The sequence below is a fragment of the Ambystoma mexicanum genome, chromosome 7p (assembly GCF_040938575.1).
Source record: "Ambystoma mexicanum isolate Mex_15411 chromosome 7p, UKY_AmexF1_1, whole genome shotgun sequence".
NCBI classification, from domain to species: domain Eukaryota; kingdom Metazoa; phylum Chordata; class Amphibia; order Caudata; family Ambystomatidae; genus Ambystoma; species Ambystoma mexicanum.
The window spans coordinates 497,897,730-497,911,940 of record NC_090939.1 but is presented as its reverse complement, the minus strand read 5'-3'; the positions used below and the strand labels follow the sequence as shown (position 1 = coordinate 497,911,940).

At 47.3% G+C, this 14,211-nt stretch overlaps 1 protein-coding gene across 3 annotated transcripts in view; it reads left to right on the top strand.

The window, feature by feature from the left end:
• Positions 1 to 14,211, top strand: part of USP9X (ubiquitin specific peptidase 9 X-linked) — a 2,614,063-nt gene that overhangs the window by 1,494,067 nt on the left and 1,105,785 nt on the right. The gene's annotated exons all lie outside the window — the stretch shown is intronic.

The following is a 14,211-nucleotide window of genomic DNA, read 5'->3' as shown; positions in this document are numbered from 1 at the left end:
TTCCCGCCATGATCACGGTGGCCATTTTGGGTACTACCCCTACAACTACGCCATCGGCCTCTGGTGTAGGGTTCGGTCCCTTGGGTGAACATAAGGTCACTTGTGCGTATCCTTACCTGCCCGTTTATGATTGGAACGCCCGGATGCCTCTTCCGCACAATGTTTTGTTGCCTGCAGGGGCGGCCCCTTTGATTTATGTGGATACGTCGGCGGAGGGCCCGGTGTGGCACCCTTCTCCGTTACGTCCTTGGAATTGCCCACCTCATGAGGCCTAATCAGGTTCCGAAGCAATCTCCTGAGGACGCTTTTTTCGGTAAATTTCAAGCGCTTATGCGCACCGACCCCATGAGGGAGTATTTCGAAAGGGCTTTTTAAGGAAATTTGTCCACCATAGCCTCCGGCTCCACCCGTTCCTCTGGTGGTTCCGCCGACGCCTCCTTTGCCCGTAGTGCCTGCCCCTGCTCTTCCGCCTTTGCCACCGTTGTCCCCAGTGGACAAGGCAGTGCCTGACACGGTTCAGCAGGATCCTGACCTGTCGGATGACCCTCAAGGCGAGCAGGACAACGAGGACCTCCACCGCTCTGTTAGAGCTTCTCATGACCGGGTACTGGACATGATGAATTTCTTAGATGTCCCGGTTCCTGAGGCACCTGCTCCACAGGAGGGCGTGCTTTCGGGGGTGTTCACCCTGTCTCCTTTGGAGCGTACCGGCCTTTTCCTGCAGAAGGATGTTTTGGCTGAGGTCCAAAGAGTATGGGAGAAGCCACACTCGGGACTTTTCGTCAATAAAAAGATTGACGCGAGGTACAGGCTGCACTCTTCGGAGGAAGTGGCCTTGTCGTCTTGTCGCCTCCCTCCTCCACAGTGGTGGCTGTGGCCACGTTGCAGTCCAGACCTGCAGCATCCTCTTCCGCAACGGCTACTCGGGTCTTGGGAAAGGAGGACAAGCTCCTGGACTCCCTAGGGAGGAAAATCTTTGCCAATTCGGCTTTGCAACTCAGGCAGGCCAATGCCGAATTGATTTTGGCGGGAGCTAACATGCGGATGTGGAAAGGTCTGTCGGAGTTTGAGGAGCATATTCCGGTCGAGAAGTTGGAAGATTTCAGAGGTGGCCTTTCCGATGCCAGGGTCTTGGCCCAGGATCTCCTGGAGGCTGCGGCTCATCACGTAGACACCTCGGCTCGGGGCATGATGCTTGGGGTTGATATCTCGAGGCAAGCGTAGTTGCATGCCACCAAGTTTTCGAAGGAAGTGCAAGACAATTTTGGACCTTCCATTCGATGGTAAGGAGCTTTTTCATTCTTCTACTGATGTAGAGCTCACCAAAACCAAGGATAGCACTCAGACGGCTAAATCATTGTCTGTTCTGGTTAAAGATCCTTTCAATCCTCAGAGACCGTTATCGCAGAGTCGACCTTCTTCTGGTTTCAGGGGCTTCCTCGACCGCAAATCACGCAGAATGGACACTCCTGCGTGAAATAACCGCCGTAGACAACAGCGTATTTCTCCCGCTCCTCAGCCTCCTCATCATGTTCAGGTTGCACCGCCACCGATAAACCTGCCAAATGAGGGTTTTCCGTGCTCACACGAGACCCCGGTGGGAGGACGCATCGCTTCTCATTGGGAGGCATGGCAGACCATCACAGAAGACAGATGGGTCTTGTCAGTCGCTCGGGCGGGCTTCCGCTTACCTTTACCCCTTACCCCACACCTCAACCCTCCTTTTCAGCTGTTGGGCTCACCCTCCCTCAAGGCCGAGGTTCAGAAACTTCTGCTCCTCAGAGCTCTGGAACCCGTTCCCCTTGGGGAGCGAGGGGAGGGCTTCTAATCCCGGCTGTTTACAGTGCCCAAACCCAACCAGGCTGGCCTGCGCACCATCCTAGACCTTTCCCAGTTCAATCTTTCCTCACCCCAAGAGAAATTCAAGATGATCACGCACGGCCAGATTTGCTCCTCGTTGCAGGCGGGCTATTGGCTCAGCGTGGTGGACCTTCAGGATGCGTACATGCATATCCTGATTTGGACTCCACACAGGAGGTACCTCCGTTTCTCTTTGGGAGAGGAGCACTTCCAGTTTCGGGTGCTTCCTTTTGGCCTCAATTCGGCGCCGCGTGTCTTCACGAAGATGATGTCGGTGATTGCGGCCTATCTTCGTCTTCAGGGTATCCATGTGTATCCTTATTTGGATGGTTGGCTTCTACACAGCCCTTGTCCGCTGGCGGCAGCGGGCAACCTCCAGTTTCTCCTTCAGCTCCTGTTCCATCTTGGGCTGTCGGTGAACTGGCGGAAATCCTTCACGACGGTCTATCAGGACCTGATTTTCCTAGGGTTTCGTTGGAACACGATCGACTGCAGAGAATACCTGACCGGGGACAGAATGGCGGATCTGTTGGCCACGTGTCAGATGTTTGCGCAGTCGGAGAGCATGTCGGCTTGGTGGTTCCAGAGGCTTCTGGGCCTCATGGCCTCGTGTGTGCTGGCTCTTCCTCTTGCTCGTCTCCAAATGAGACGGATCCAGATGGCCCTTCGGAATTCATGGCGTCAGGCAGTAGACCCAGGCTCCATGCGGATAATGATTCCGGATTCCATGAGAGTAGACCTGGACTGGTGGTCATCTCTCGGCAATCTGTCTGGGGGTGCGGGGTTTCAGGACCCGGTCCCTATGGTGACAATCACGACGGACTCCTCCCTCCTCGGGTGGGGTGCGACGTTAGATCTCCTTCAGGTCTCGGAGCTCTGGTCGCCTCAGGACAAGCTCCTGCACATAAACCATTTGGAGCTTCTGGCGATTTTCTTGGCGCTCAAGGCGTTCAGACCGGTGAGTGGGCTCTGCTTCATGGTGTCTGGCTGCTTGCAGTGCACATCCCGGGCCAGCTGAATGTCACAGCAGATGCCCTCAGCCGGCGGACAGTGGTCAGCTACAAGTGGGAGTTGAAGGCGGAGGTCCTCTCTGGGATTTTCTCGCGCTGGGGCACACCGCAGGTGGACCTCTTTGCGACGGCGACGAACAAGAAGCTTCCTCTGTATGCCTCCAGAGGGGGGCTGGGAGCCTCGTCTTTGGGGGATGCTCTAGAGATTCCATGGCACAACATGAGAGCTTACGCCTTCCCGCCTCTGCCTCTAGTTCACCGGGAAATTTGGAAGTTGAAGAACTCGGTGAACTGTTCTCTTCTACTGATAGCCCCGTGGTGGCCGGCCAGGTTTTGGTTCTCAGAACCCCAACACCTGTCGGTTTATCCACCGATCAGGTTACCGGTAACTCCCGATCTTCTCCACCAGGGGGAGCAGCAGCTGTGGCACCCCTCCCCCACAATCGCTCAGCTTGGCGGCTTGGTGCCTGAGTTCAGGTCTTTAGAGCATCTGAATTGGTCTGCGGATAACATGCGTATTATCCAGGCAGCCAGAAAACCTTCGACCAGATCTCAGGGCAAGAGTAAATGGCTCAGGTTCTGTCATTGGTGTCTAGAGAAGAAATTGGATCCAAGGGGGGCCACGGTTGACGCGGTGTTCTCCCTAGCAGAGTCAGGGGTTCATGTTCTGTTATGCAGTACTTACCTGTCAGCGGTCTCTGCTTATCTCTCTACAGATCAGTGTTCGTACTCTCTGGCTACCCCAGTGGTAAAGAGGCATTTTGCTGGTTTAACACGCCTTTACCCTCCTGTTCGTAATCCGCACCCGCCATGGGACCTGAATGTTGTCCTGACGGCGCTATGCCATAAACACTTTGAGCCGATGGCTACTGTGGACCTCAAGTACTTGTCTTGGAAAGTGTCCTTTTTGGTCGCCGTCACCTCGGCAAGGAGAGTGAGTGAGCTCCAGGCATTTTCGGTGGAGCATCCTTTCTTGGTCTTTCACAAGGACAAGGTAGTCTTTCGAACTAATCCGGCTTTTCTGCTGAAGGTGGTGACCGAATTCCATTTTTATCAGTCGATCTCTCTACCGTTCTTTTTTCCGAACCCCGCCTCTGAGGCGGAGAGGGTTCTACACTCTTGATGTCAGAAGAGCTCTCAAGTTCTACCTGGATAGGACTTCTGAGCTTAGTTCTTCTCAACTTTTTGTGACTTTCGGCAACCCTCAAGGCAAACAGGCGTCTAAGGCAACTATTTCTAGGTGGATTGCCGCCTGTATCACGGAGTCTTTCACTGTCCAAAAGCTGAAACCGCCTAAAGGTATTCATGCACACCTGGTGCGGGGCAAGGCAGCTGCGGTTGCTTTTCAGAAGTATGTTCCCTGGGAGTCCATCGCTAGAGCAGCTACTTGGGCCTCTCCATCTGCTTTCTGTAAGCATTACTGCCTCAATATGAGTTCTAGAGCTGATGCTCAGTTTGGTCAGGCTGTGCTGAAGAACCTTTTTCAGTAAGGGGCATTTCCATCCACCCGTAGTTCCTCTAAGGAGTGCTTGGGAATCTCCCATAAGTATGGAGGAAAGGGGACGGGACGTAGGAGTATAACCAGGTTACTCACCGTAGTGACCACATTACTCCTAGTCCATAGTCCCCTTTCCTCCATACGCCCGCCCGCCGTCCCCTCTAATAAGGTTCCTCTGTATTGGTAATGGGTCTCTGACCTGGCAAAGAAAAGGACTGAGGGGCGATGCGCGGGGCGGAGCCAAGGTGGGCGGGGTTACGGCCGCGTGCTGGGCCCCGCGCAGGAAAGAGAGGAAGGACACATTTTTGGAAAAATTTGGATGCTTTTTACAAAGTGCTCCGGTCCCGTCCCACAGGACTGAGAGATGTCCCATAAGTATGGAGGAAAGGGGACTATGGACTAGGAGTAAGGTGGTCACTACGGTGAGTAACCTGTTAATTCTCAGGTGGGACAAGCAGTGCAAAAACATCCATTTGCTACCGTACCTTCTCACAACCCACCTTTTTCTCCTGATACTGCTCGCTAGTCTAGGCATGGCATGTGATCTAAGCTGATCCACAAGCCTCAGAAGGGATACTCACGTAATCATATTTCTGATGCTTGTATCTGCTTAGATTTGCATGCGCCCACCCTTCCTACCCTCTTGGAGTAGAAGGCGCATAGATGTTTTCTGGCTTTCAGTCTTATCTGCTTTATTACATGTACTCGCGCCACCTACTTCTTGCTACCTGAAAGAAAACTGAGGGACCTCAACGCTTGAAGGACCATGGCTACCGGGTACGTCACACTAGGGATAGTATTGTTGGCACGCCCAGTCAACGGCCCTTTTCGCATTTGGAAAATTAATAATGTAATACTCCGGAGCTACCACTAGATGTCGGCCTATGCATAGCATGCAAATCTAAGCTGATACAAGCATCAGAAATCGATTACTGTGAGTAATGCGTCCCATATATTCAATGAAAAACCTTTGTTAAAGGGACGTTCTGGTTACAAGTAAAACCAAAAAACCTCAAATTCACCAGTTATGGTAAGCTAAGCAAACATAACTCACACCACCACCGTGTCCTGCTGAGAACTCCCAGGACATGAAAGATGACATCACAAATGTCATTGATGACATCACTGATGCCATTACATATCTGTACTTGTTTTTGTTTACTTACATAATTAGGCTAGTTTTTTGTTTTTATTGACAATGAGAATGTCCAACATTTACTAGCCTAATCATGTCAGTAAACAAAAACAAGTGGTCCAGATATGTGATGTCATCTTTCATGTCTTAACAGTGCACGGTGGTGGTGCGAGTTATGGTTGCTTAGCTTAACAAAACTGGCGAATTTCTGAGGCTTTTCAGTTTTACTTGTAACCATAACATCCCTTTAAAACATTTTTCTCAGTGAATTTCATAGGTTTTTACTAATGCACTCTTTTTAATTTATTTTAAACCTTGTAAAGTGCAGAACTAACACCCAGAGGCATCTAGGCTCTGAGGGGAGGCAGTGAATCAAGAAGGACGGTTACACGTGAGAAAGACAAATTGGGAAGTCAGAACAGGTACGTTTTCAGCACCCTATGGAAAGGAAAACAGTCCTCAATGGCTGTCAGCGAGGTGGGAAGTGAGTACCACAGTCTGGGCATCAAAACTGAGAACGACCGACCCCTAGCCAGGCCCGCTGAAACCTTGGGATTTTTAAAAAGCAGCTGTGAAGCAGAACGCAAATGTATGGTTCAACAGTATTGTTTAATCTTCTTTTTGAGGTATCCTGGAACTGTAATATGAACAGCTTGGTGAGTGATGCAAAGAGTCGTAAACTCTATCCTTGAGGCCACTGGGGGCCTGTGGAGATCATGCAGAAGCTCTGTAGACTGGGTCAACCAGGGCGCCTTCACCGCCAATCTCGCTGCTGAATTCTGAAGAACCTGCATTTGCTGGATTTGGTTTTTAGGTTTACCCAGATAAACACCATTAGTGATCCAGACACCCCGTTATGGTGGCAGTAACCACCATGGTACGGCATGCAGGGAGTTGGGGGGTGAGGGGGCATGGGAACAATTTTCCTCCGATTTTTAGCTTCCCAAACCCTGCACTGCATGTTGCCGGGATCTGCGCTTCACGTGAGCCATTAGGGCATAGCTTCACCCCTAGACTCTTCACAGAAGAGCGGGCTACTGGGCAGGGGCCCAAAGAATCAGGCCAGTATTGGATGTTCCAGAGGTTGTCAGCCCTTTGTAGGCCAAGCGCCAGAACCTCTGTTTTACTGCCGTTTAGATTTAACCAGTTCCCTGCCATCCCTTTACTGATTTTGTCCAGGCAGGCCCAGAGCTTTCCCAGAGGATCGGTCTGAGGGGAGTCTAGCCGAAAACACTAGCTGACTGTCATCAGCATATGTGTAGAAAAGGATTCCACACTCGTCAATAAGATTGGCAAGAAGGCGGACATAGAAATTAAAAAGAAGGGGGGAGAGGGCAGAACCCTGTCGAACCCCACAGGTCAAACCTATCGTGGGCATAGAACAGCCCTGGAAGGAAATGGTCTGAGGCTGCCCCTCGAGAACAGACCTAAACCACACCAACAGGGAACCTGCCACCCTAGCTTGTTCCAGTATTAAGAGTGTAATGATACACTGTATCAAAAGCCGCAGAGAAATCAAGCAGAATCAGGACTCCTGACTCTCTGCGGTCCTGGTGAAGAGCTAGGTCATCTAGTAGCAATATCTTAACAGATTCAGTGCCCATAGTGGGACGAAAACCGTATTGAAATGGGTATAAGCAGTAGCAGTCTTCCAGAAATCACAAACCGAGGAGTGATCACTGCCTCCATCAGTTTCATAATAGCCAGGAGGAGGGAGCTGTGACGATAATTTGCCACATCCAGGGGGTCTAAATTAGCTTTTTTCACGAGGGCGGCAACAACATGCTTCAGAGAGGCAGGAATACTCCATGTGACGAAGGAGTACTGAAGTGCGTTTGTGAACATAAAGATCTCCATTTGCGGGAGAGATTTTAAGATCCAGAGCGGAACTGCGTCATGAGGTGAGGCCGATGGAAGGCTGCCCAGTTCTCTCTTCACAAAATGATCATCCACCTGGTCGAGGGAGAATTTGCTTAACTGAACGGGGGGCAGAGGCCTTGTCAGCCAGCCCTACCAAAGCCTGGCTAGCCCAATCGGCAGATTGGCCATTCAAGATTGCTTGGCGAATATCGCAGATTTTCTCTGAGAATAAAGTGCTTATAGCATTACAGCGTGACTGAGCAAGGAGGGAACAGACATTTCCTTAGCCACTGAAACAGTTCCCTAGATGAGCAGGACGCATCAGTTATTCGGTTAGCATAATATTTAGATTTTTTGTCTCGGTCTAGGACACCGCTAGCTTATAAAAAGCACTATCTTCCTCAAAATAGTTAGAATGCCACTTTCTTTCCAAACAACGGCAAGCCTGTTTCTGCTCCCGAAGATCAGCAGTGAACCAGGCGGCCTTGGGTTTAGATCTCCCAAAGTGAGCTTTCAAAGGGGCCAGATCCTCAGCCACCTTTGCCAGTGCTTTCAGGATAGCGGTACAGGGATTGTCTCCCTCTCTTCCATATTCATCATTGGCTTCAAGTAACCGGTCAGTAAAAACAGACACGTCAACCTTCTGCCTGGACCTACGAGAGTGTAGGCCATGAGAAACCTCCAAACCACAGAAAGGGGCTCTGATAATAAAAGGGACCAGAAAGTGGTCAGACAAATGACCGAAACAGGAGTAAAGCTAACTACCAGCGCTTCTTCAGAAAAGATCACGTCAAGAAGATTGCCACTTCTGTGAGTAAGGAGTGCGTTTCGGCGCACTAAAGAGATATCTGCAAGACTAGTAACCAAGTTACTGGCAACCCGAACAAGGGTGTCATTAGGATGGAGATTAAAGTCCCCTAACACAATTAGGTTGGAGTAAGTCAGACCTAGATTAGCCACTATCTGTGCAACATTAACTAAAAACTCAAAAGATCATGTGTGGGAGGCCTGTAGACTAGTAGCAAGTGAATGGTCTTATTGTCATTGACATTTACTCTAACTAAAAACAATTCACAGGGCAGTTAGTGTTCCATTACTATTGCCTGGCACTGGAATGAAGAGAGATACATTGATACATTAATGCCAAGCCACCGCCCCTACTGGGGAGGTGGGTCTATCTTGTCAAAAAAACAGCATATGCATCTGGGAGACGCTGACAGAAATCAGGATCAGAGTTGTCACTAAACCACATCTCTGTAATACAGAGAAAATTGGGAGCAGAATCTGTCAAAAGGCTGTGAAGATCAAAGCGATTATCCCCAGCTGACCTAGCATTGTTCAGTACGCACCTAAGGGGACTCAGTCGACTGATTGACCTTCCCCGCCCCCACACCCCCCTCTTAACATCTGCCCTAGAGGTGCCTGGCTCTTGGGCAACAATAAAATGTTTATAACATCCTCCCCTCTCAAACAACATGGTTCCCTCTGGGGCCAGATCGATCAGCTCTTTGCGAGTACAACTAAATTCCTTAAACTTACCCCAATATAGCAACATTTTCGTCCCATTTACACAGTTTCACCTTAAAACTCTACCATTCCCCACCTTCTAGCATCATTTTAACACTGCTATACACTTTTTGCAATTTTTTCCACTGTTTTTGTGCTCGTCGACTTTTTCGAACGTCTGGCGTCATTGCAGACTTTTAGGACAGTGTCACGTGACCATGCGATCGCATTTTCTGCTGATCTAGAAACTTTCAAGCTTAAAATGTACCCTTGCACAGCCCCTCCACCTATTCTTACTCATCCATTAACAATCTAGCACGGAGCACATGCTTGGAAGAATATTAGCAAAACTGCTATTTATCTTAAAAATTGCATCAGCTATTACCATCCCTACTCCCCAAGAGCCACCATCAGTTGGAGGACCAATACAACAAAAAAGTGCAGTACTTCAAAAGACAATGAAGAGGACCAAGAAGATGAGATAGAGGACGTTTCTACCTCTAACACCCAGATATAATCATGGGTGTGACATTTCTTTACCAATGTTGTGAATATACCAAAGGCTAAGGCTTCCAAAGTGAAATGCACGGAGTGCTCAGTCGCAGACTACCTGGACAGTAATCCTAAGGGACCACCTCCATGCGCCGCTACACCAAATCCAACTACTGCAATGCTCTCAAAACGGTTGTTCCTTTCGTAGCAAGTAGTAGGCTGTCTTCCTCCACCCCACCTTCCTCAACCAATACTGTAACCACACAGCCTACTTCTGGGGGACACAAAATCTCACCATCGACCTTGCAAGTGACAAAAGAGGTTGTTGATCCATATCTTTCAAAGACAACAGTACTCTGTATATACTGCAACACACCACTGCTGGGGGCAGCAATTTCTAAGTGCTTTTGAAGCTGTAATCAAGGAGCATCAGAAACACTGCCCCTTACCTTTGATGTAACATGCGCGCAACATCTTCTGCTGTCCACCTGCCCCTCCATATTTGTGGTTTTCTCATTTCCACCCTGACCTTACTTTCTGACCTCTCCTGAAAGAAAATTATCTTACAACACCAAAAAAAGGTTCCTTTAGGAGTCACCTTTCACAGTTAAAAAATAGAACTAAAAAAGATAATCTTATAGACTCCATCTACTTTACATTTCTCAGTAAAATAGTTAAACTCAAGATTCTCCAACATTTCCATTAGCATTTTGTTTTATTCTAATGGGAATAATGGACAATTGTATACTAGAGAAAAATATAAAAGGACAGAAACAGTTTTGTGTCCCAATTACTTTTCTCTAGCATACAATAAGGGCCATAATCGATGGATCTTTATAACTATCTGCGGTCTCCACAGTCCACTTTCCATGCCATGGATTATTAAAAGAGCCGGGTGGCATGCGCACGCCATCGCACAGGGCAGCCCTTCTACCCTCTTTAATTTTATATTTGTAACACTCCCTCAATGCCTGCTTTCAAACAGCCACACATTCATCCACCAATCACTTCCAAAAACTGTACATATAAACCTATGACCCTATTAATCTTCCACACACCAACCGCCACTTAACAATCTTATACAAATGTTTTTCATCTACATTTCTCTTACTGAAACAAAACAATTGTACACAGTGCTACTATAAATTCCCATATGCATTGTGCAGTGAGAGAAGTGCAGAAATAGAAGGGGCAGTACGGATGGGCAAGTGCTCATGAGAACCCAGGAGGGAAATGCCAAGGTGGGACGCCACTGGATAAATACTAGAGCAGAGGAGTCCCAAGGGTGAGATGCATCTTAACATCCCATTAACAAAGTTATTTCTGTCAATTTAATACGTTTTTATAAGTGAAATTGTTTCATGGTGTTACATCACTGTATGAGTTATTAATAATTCCTCTTTTCATATATATGAAAGACCTATAAACCTCCTTTAAGAAACATTTTTTGCAACATATACTTATTTCTGTCATTATCAGCAGTGCATTCTGGGGATACAAATCATCATTCAATTGCCTATGACATAGCCCCAGCCATGACCGCAGCCCAACCAAACCACCCCTATTACTCACTGCACCTACCCTCCATCATAGCCCATTGTCCACTATACCCTAACAGTGTAACCAATGGCCAGTGCTCATGGCTTGCAGCCATGGCCCCTCTCCAAATCCATGGGGCATGGGCTTTGGCCATGCTGCATTTCCCAATAAGCAAATCAGAGTACACATTTGCGTTTGCCGAGGGCAAGGCCCACTACCCAGACACCAAATGTATATCAGTACTTTTTCTACTCACCTTAATACAATTTGGAAAAATAAAATGCAAGACACATTCCCAAAAATATTCTTTCAGGTCCTTGCCGATGCTCGTCGTGCAAGTTTGTTGTAATCTAGTCCAGGCTGTAACAACAAACGGAATGAGTTCCCATTCAAACCTACCGCTGCATGCTTACTTACATTTTCACACTTTCAAAAAAATAAAATGGAGGACATATTTGCTAAACCATGCATTGATGTTTTTGCTGACCCTCCTCATGCATGTTTGCTGCAATCACATCCAGCACTTCCTGTACCCAGAAGCAGATTTTTCCCCCCCCCCATTCAAACCTATACCAATTTCGAAAACCTTTTCCTCATAGCTGGTCCCTTTTCCTTTTCCTCATGGCCATGCCCACTTTTACCCGTTTGCTGGTCCCTCGTGGTCATGGCCAGTTCCCAGATTGCCCGGTTCATGTCCTTAAGCCATGACCCGAACAATCTGTCCTCTGCCCATGGCTACAGGCTATACTTCAGTCACCAAAGGTATGTCACTATTTTTTGTACCTAGATTATGACACTTTTCAATAAAACATGGACACATTTGCAAAACCATGTTTTCAGACCTTTGCGAATGCCCCTTAAAAAAGTTTGCTGTAAATCTGCCATGTTTTATTTTTTGAAGTGTCAAAATGTACGTACAAAAAATAGTCATATAACTTAGTCCCTACTTGACAGAATCCATTCAGACGTTTCCCAAACATTCAAGGTTGGGTCTGTAATCTTTCTGAAAACGTGTGTCGCCGTTTGTCAAATGGCAACAAAGTTATAAGCCATCGAAAAATGTTGAGATGCCCATCTTATTTTGCCCTCTCTTGACAAGATCCCACCAAACTTTGCAAAAACATTAATATCTAGGTCTAACATCTTTTTGCAAACTTTTGTGCAGATTTGTCAAATGGCACCACATTTATAAACCTTTAAAATATTGATATCCCCCACCCTACTCCCGCACACCCTCTAATTTTGTTCCCTCTTGGCAAAACAGCACCACACTTCAGAGTCTGGTCTAAAATGAAATTCCAAAATTGCATGCAGTTTCATTAAGTGGCTCCAAAGTTATCAAAGTTATAAGCCATCCAAAAACTGCTTTTCACCAACCCTGTAATGCAGAAATAGGTATAGATGTCCCCAAACATCTCAAAGGCAGAGTTGAAAAAATACTGTTTTTTTGTGCTTTTTAAGGCCACATCCCATCCAATCCGCATCACCCTCACCTCTCCAGAAATTGTTTCATTAGTTTGTGTTTTTAATATGCTTTTACCGCAATGTTCTCGGACATCAGCTGATGTCTGTGAATCAAACATGGCAGGCGTATCCAAAAATCTGATGCACCTCACGCTTTTCACCATCCAATCAGCGGGCACGTCCGATGTCCATTGACATCACGCCGCCCTCTGGCCCAATCGGAGTACCGTCCACGGACCGAACAGCGAAGTGTGTCCGCTGATGAACCCGGATATCACTAATTTCTTTTTACCTACTTTTTGGCCATATTAAAAATAAATACTGGACGGATTTACACCACATTTACAGAAGCACTCTTTCGTGTCCAGCCTGCCGCTCCTAGCACAGATTTGGTGAAAATACGTCAAGCTTCGGGCTGTAGGTGTGAGCAAATTTTGGGACCTCCCATACCTTTGTCCCCCCAGCCCCCCTTGCACGTCACCACTGCAGGCCGTGTAATAAAAATATACACACACACACACACACTGTTTATGATTTATGTCTGTTACCCTGTTTTTGTTTTGGGTTCATGTCTCATGTCAGTTCTCTTCTATCGGCTGGTGTTCACATAGCTCTAACCACTGCACACGTGGATCCTTTTTTTAAACTATCTCTGGTCAAAATAACTCTTGTTGCTCAATACAAATGCAAAGTACTACAATCTTATGCAAACTTTATCCTCTGAATTAAAACTTCCTACTAGGGTATAAATACAATGTATTTGTATTTATTATTTTTATATAGCGCCTTTATCCAAGGCGCTTTACAGTTTAACAAGAATACATCGAACATGAACAGTAGAAGTCGAAGCAATAATATACATGAATCAAACTAGAAAAAACAGTATGTAGAACAATTTGCATATGAGGATGAAGAAGAGAGGAGGGTGTGAGGAAGGAAGGAAGGAAGAGGGAGAAAGGGTAGTGAGTAAAGTGAGTAGTAGGAAGAGAGGAGCACTTAGGAGAGACAGGGGAAGATGGAGAACTATGATGGGTATTAGAGAGGGAGAGAGAAAGGTGAAAGGGGGAAAAGGTGTCAGGGTGGGGAGTGAAGGAGTGATTTTAAGGAGGAGCGGAAGGAGGAATAGGTGGGGCTGGAGCGTTTGAAAGAGGTAGGGAGTTCCAGTGTAGGGGGGCAAGGAGCTGAAAGGAGCGGAAACGAGAAGAGGCACAAGGGGTTGGGGGACAGATAGTAAAAAGAGATCTGCTGAACGAAGGGAGCAAGAGGGGGTGTACAATGAGAGAAGAGAGTAGAGGTATGAAGGGGCAAGGTCATGAAGAGATTTAAAGACCAGACAAAGGAAGTGAAATTTAAGTTGGGAGCGGAAGGGAAGCCCGCCTAGGTAAGAGAGTGAGTTGGAGATGGCAGAGTGGTAGAGGGATTTGAGGGGGGCGAGATGGGAAGCAGGTGTTGATCTCCCACGATCGGTATAGCTTCGAAAACAGATAGTAAAAATTGGATTCAGTGTAAGCTCTGTTTGGGTTCTGTACCTGGTGCTACGTATGGGATCTTTTGCACCTCAAACTCATAAGGGCATTTCCTGGAGTGGCAAAGGAATGATATGAGATGGCCTTTTTGGTGAACCCCAAAAGTAGTCTAGAGGACTATGTGAACCTCTCAATGCTACCAGTGCTGCATGCATATTTATAGTTAAATATTGTATTCTTATAGAACTTCCGCCTTTTAGATTATCAACTGCTAACACACCTCTTCTTTTGGGCTTACTTTCATACTATTTATTTACATCTTTGTGAGTCGATGGGCAGGGCCATCAGAAGTGCATTTTAGTCCTTTATGTTGACCTTAAA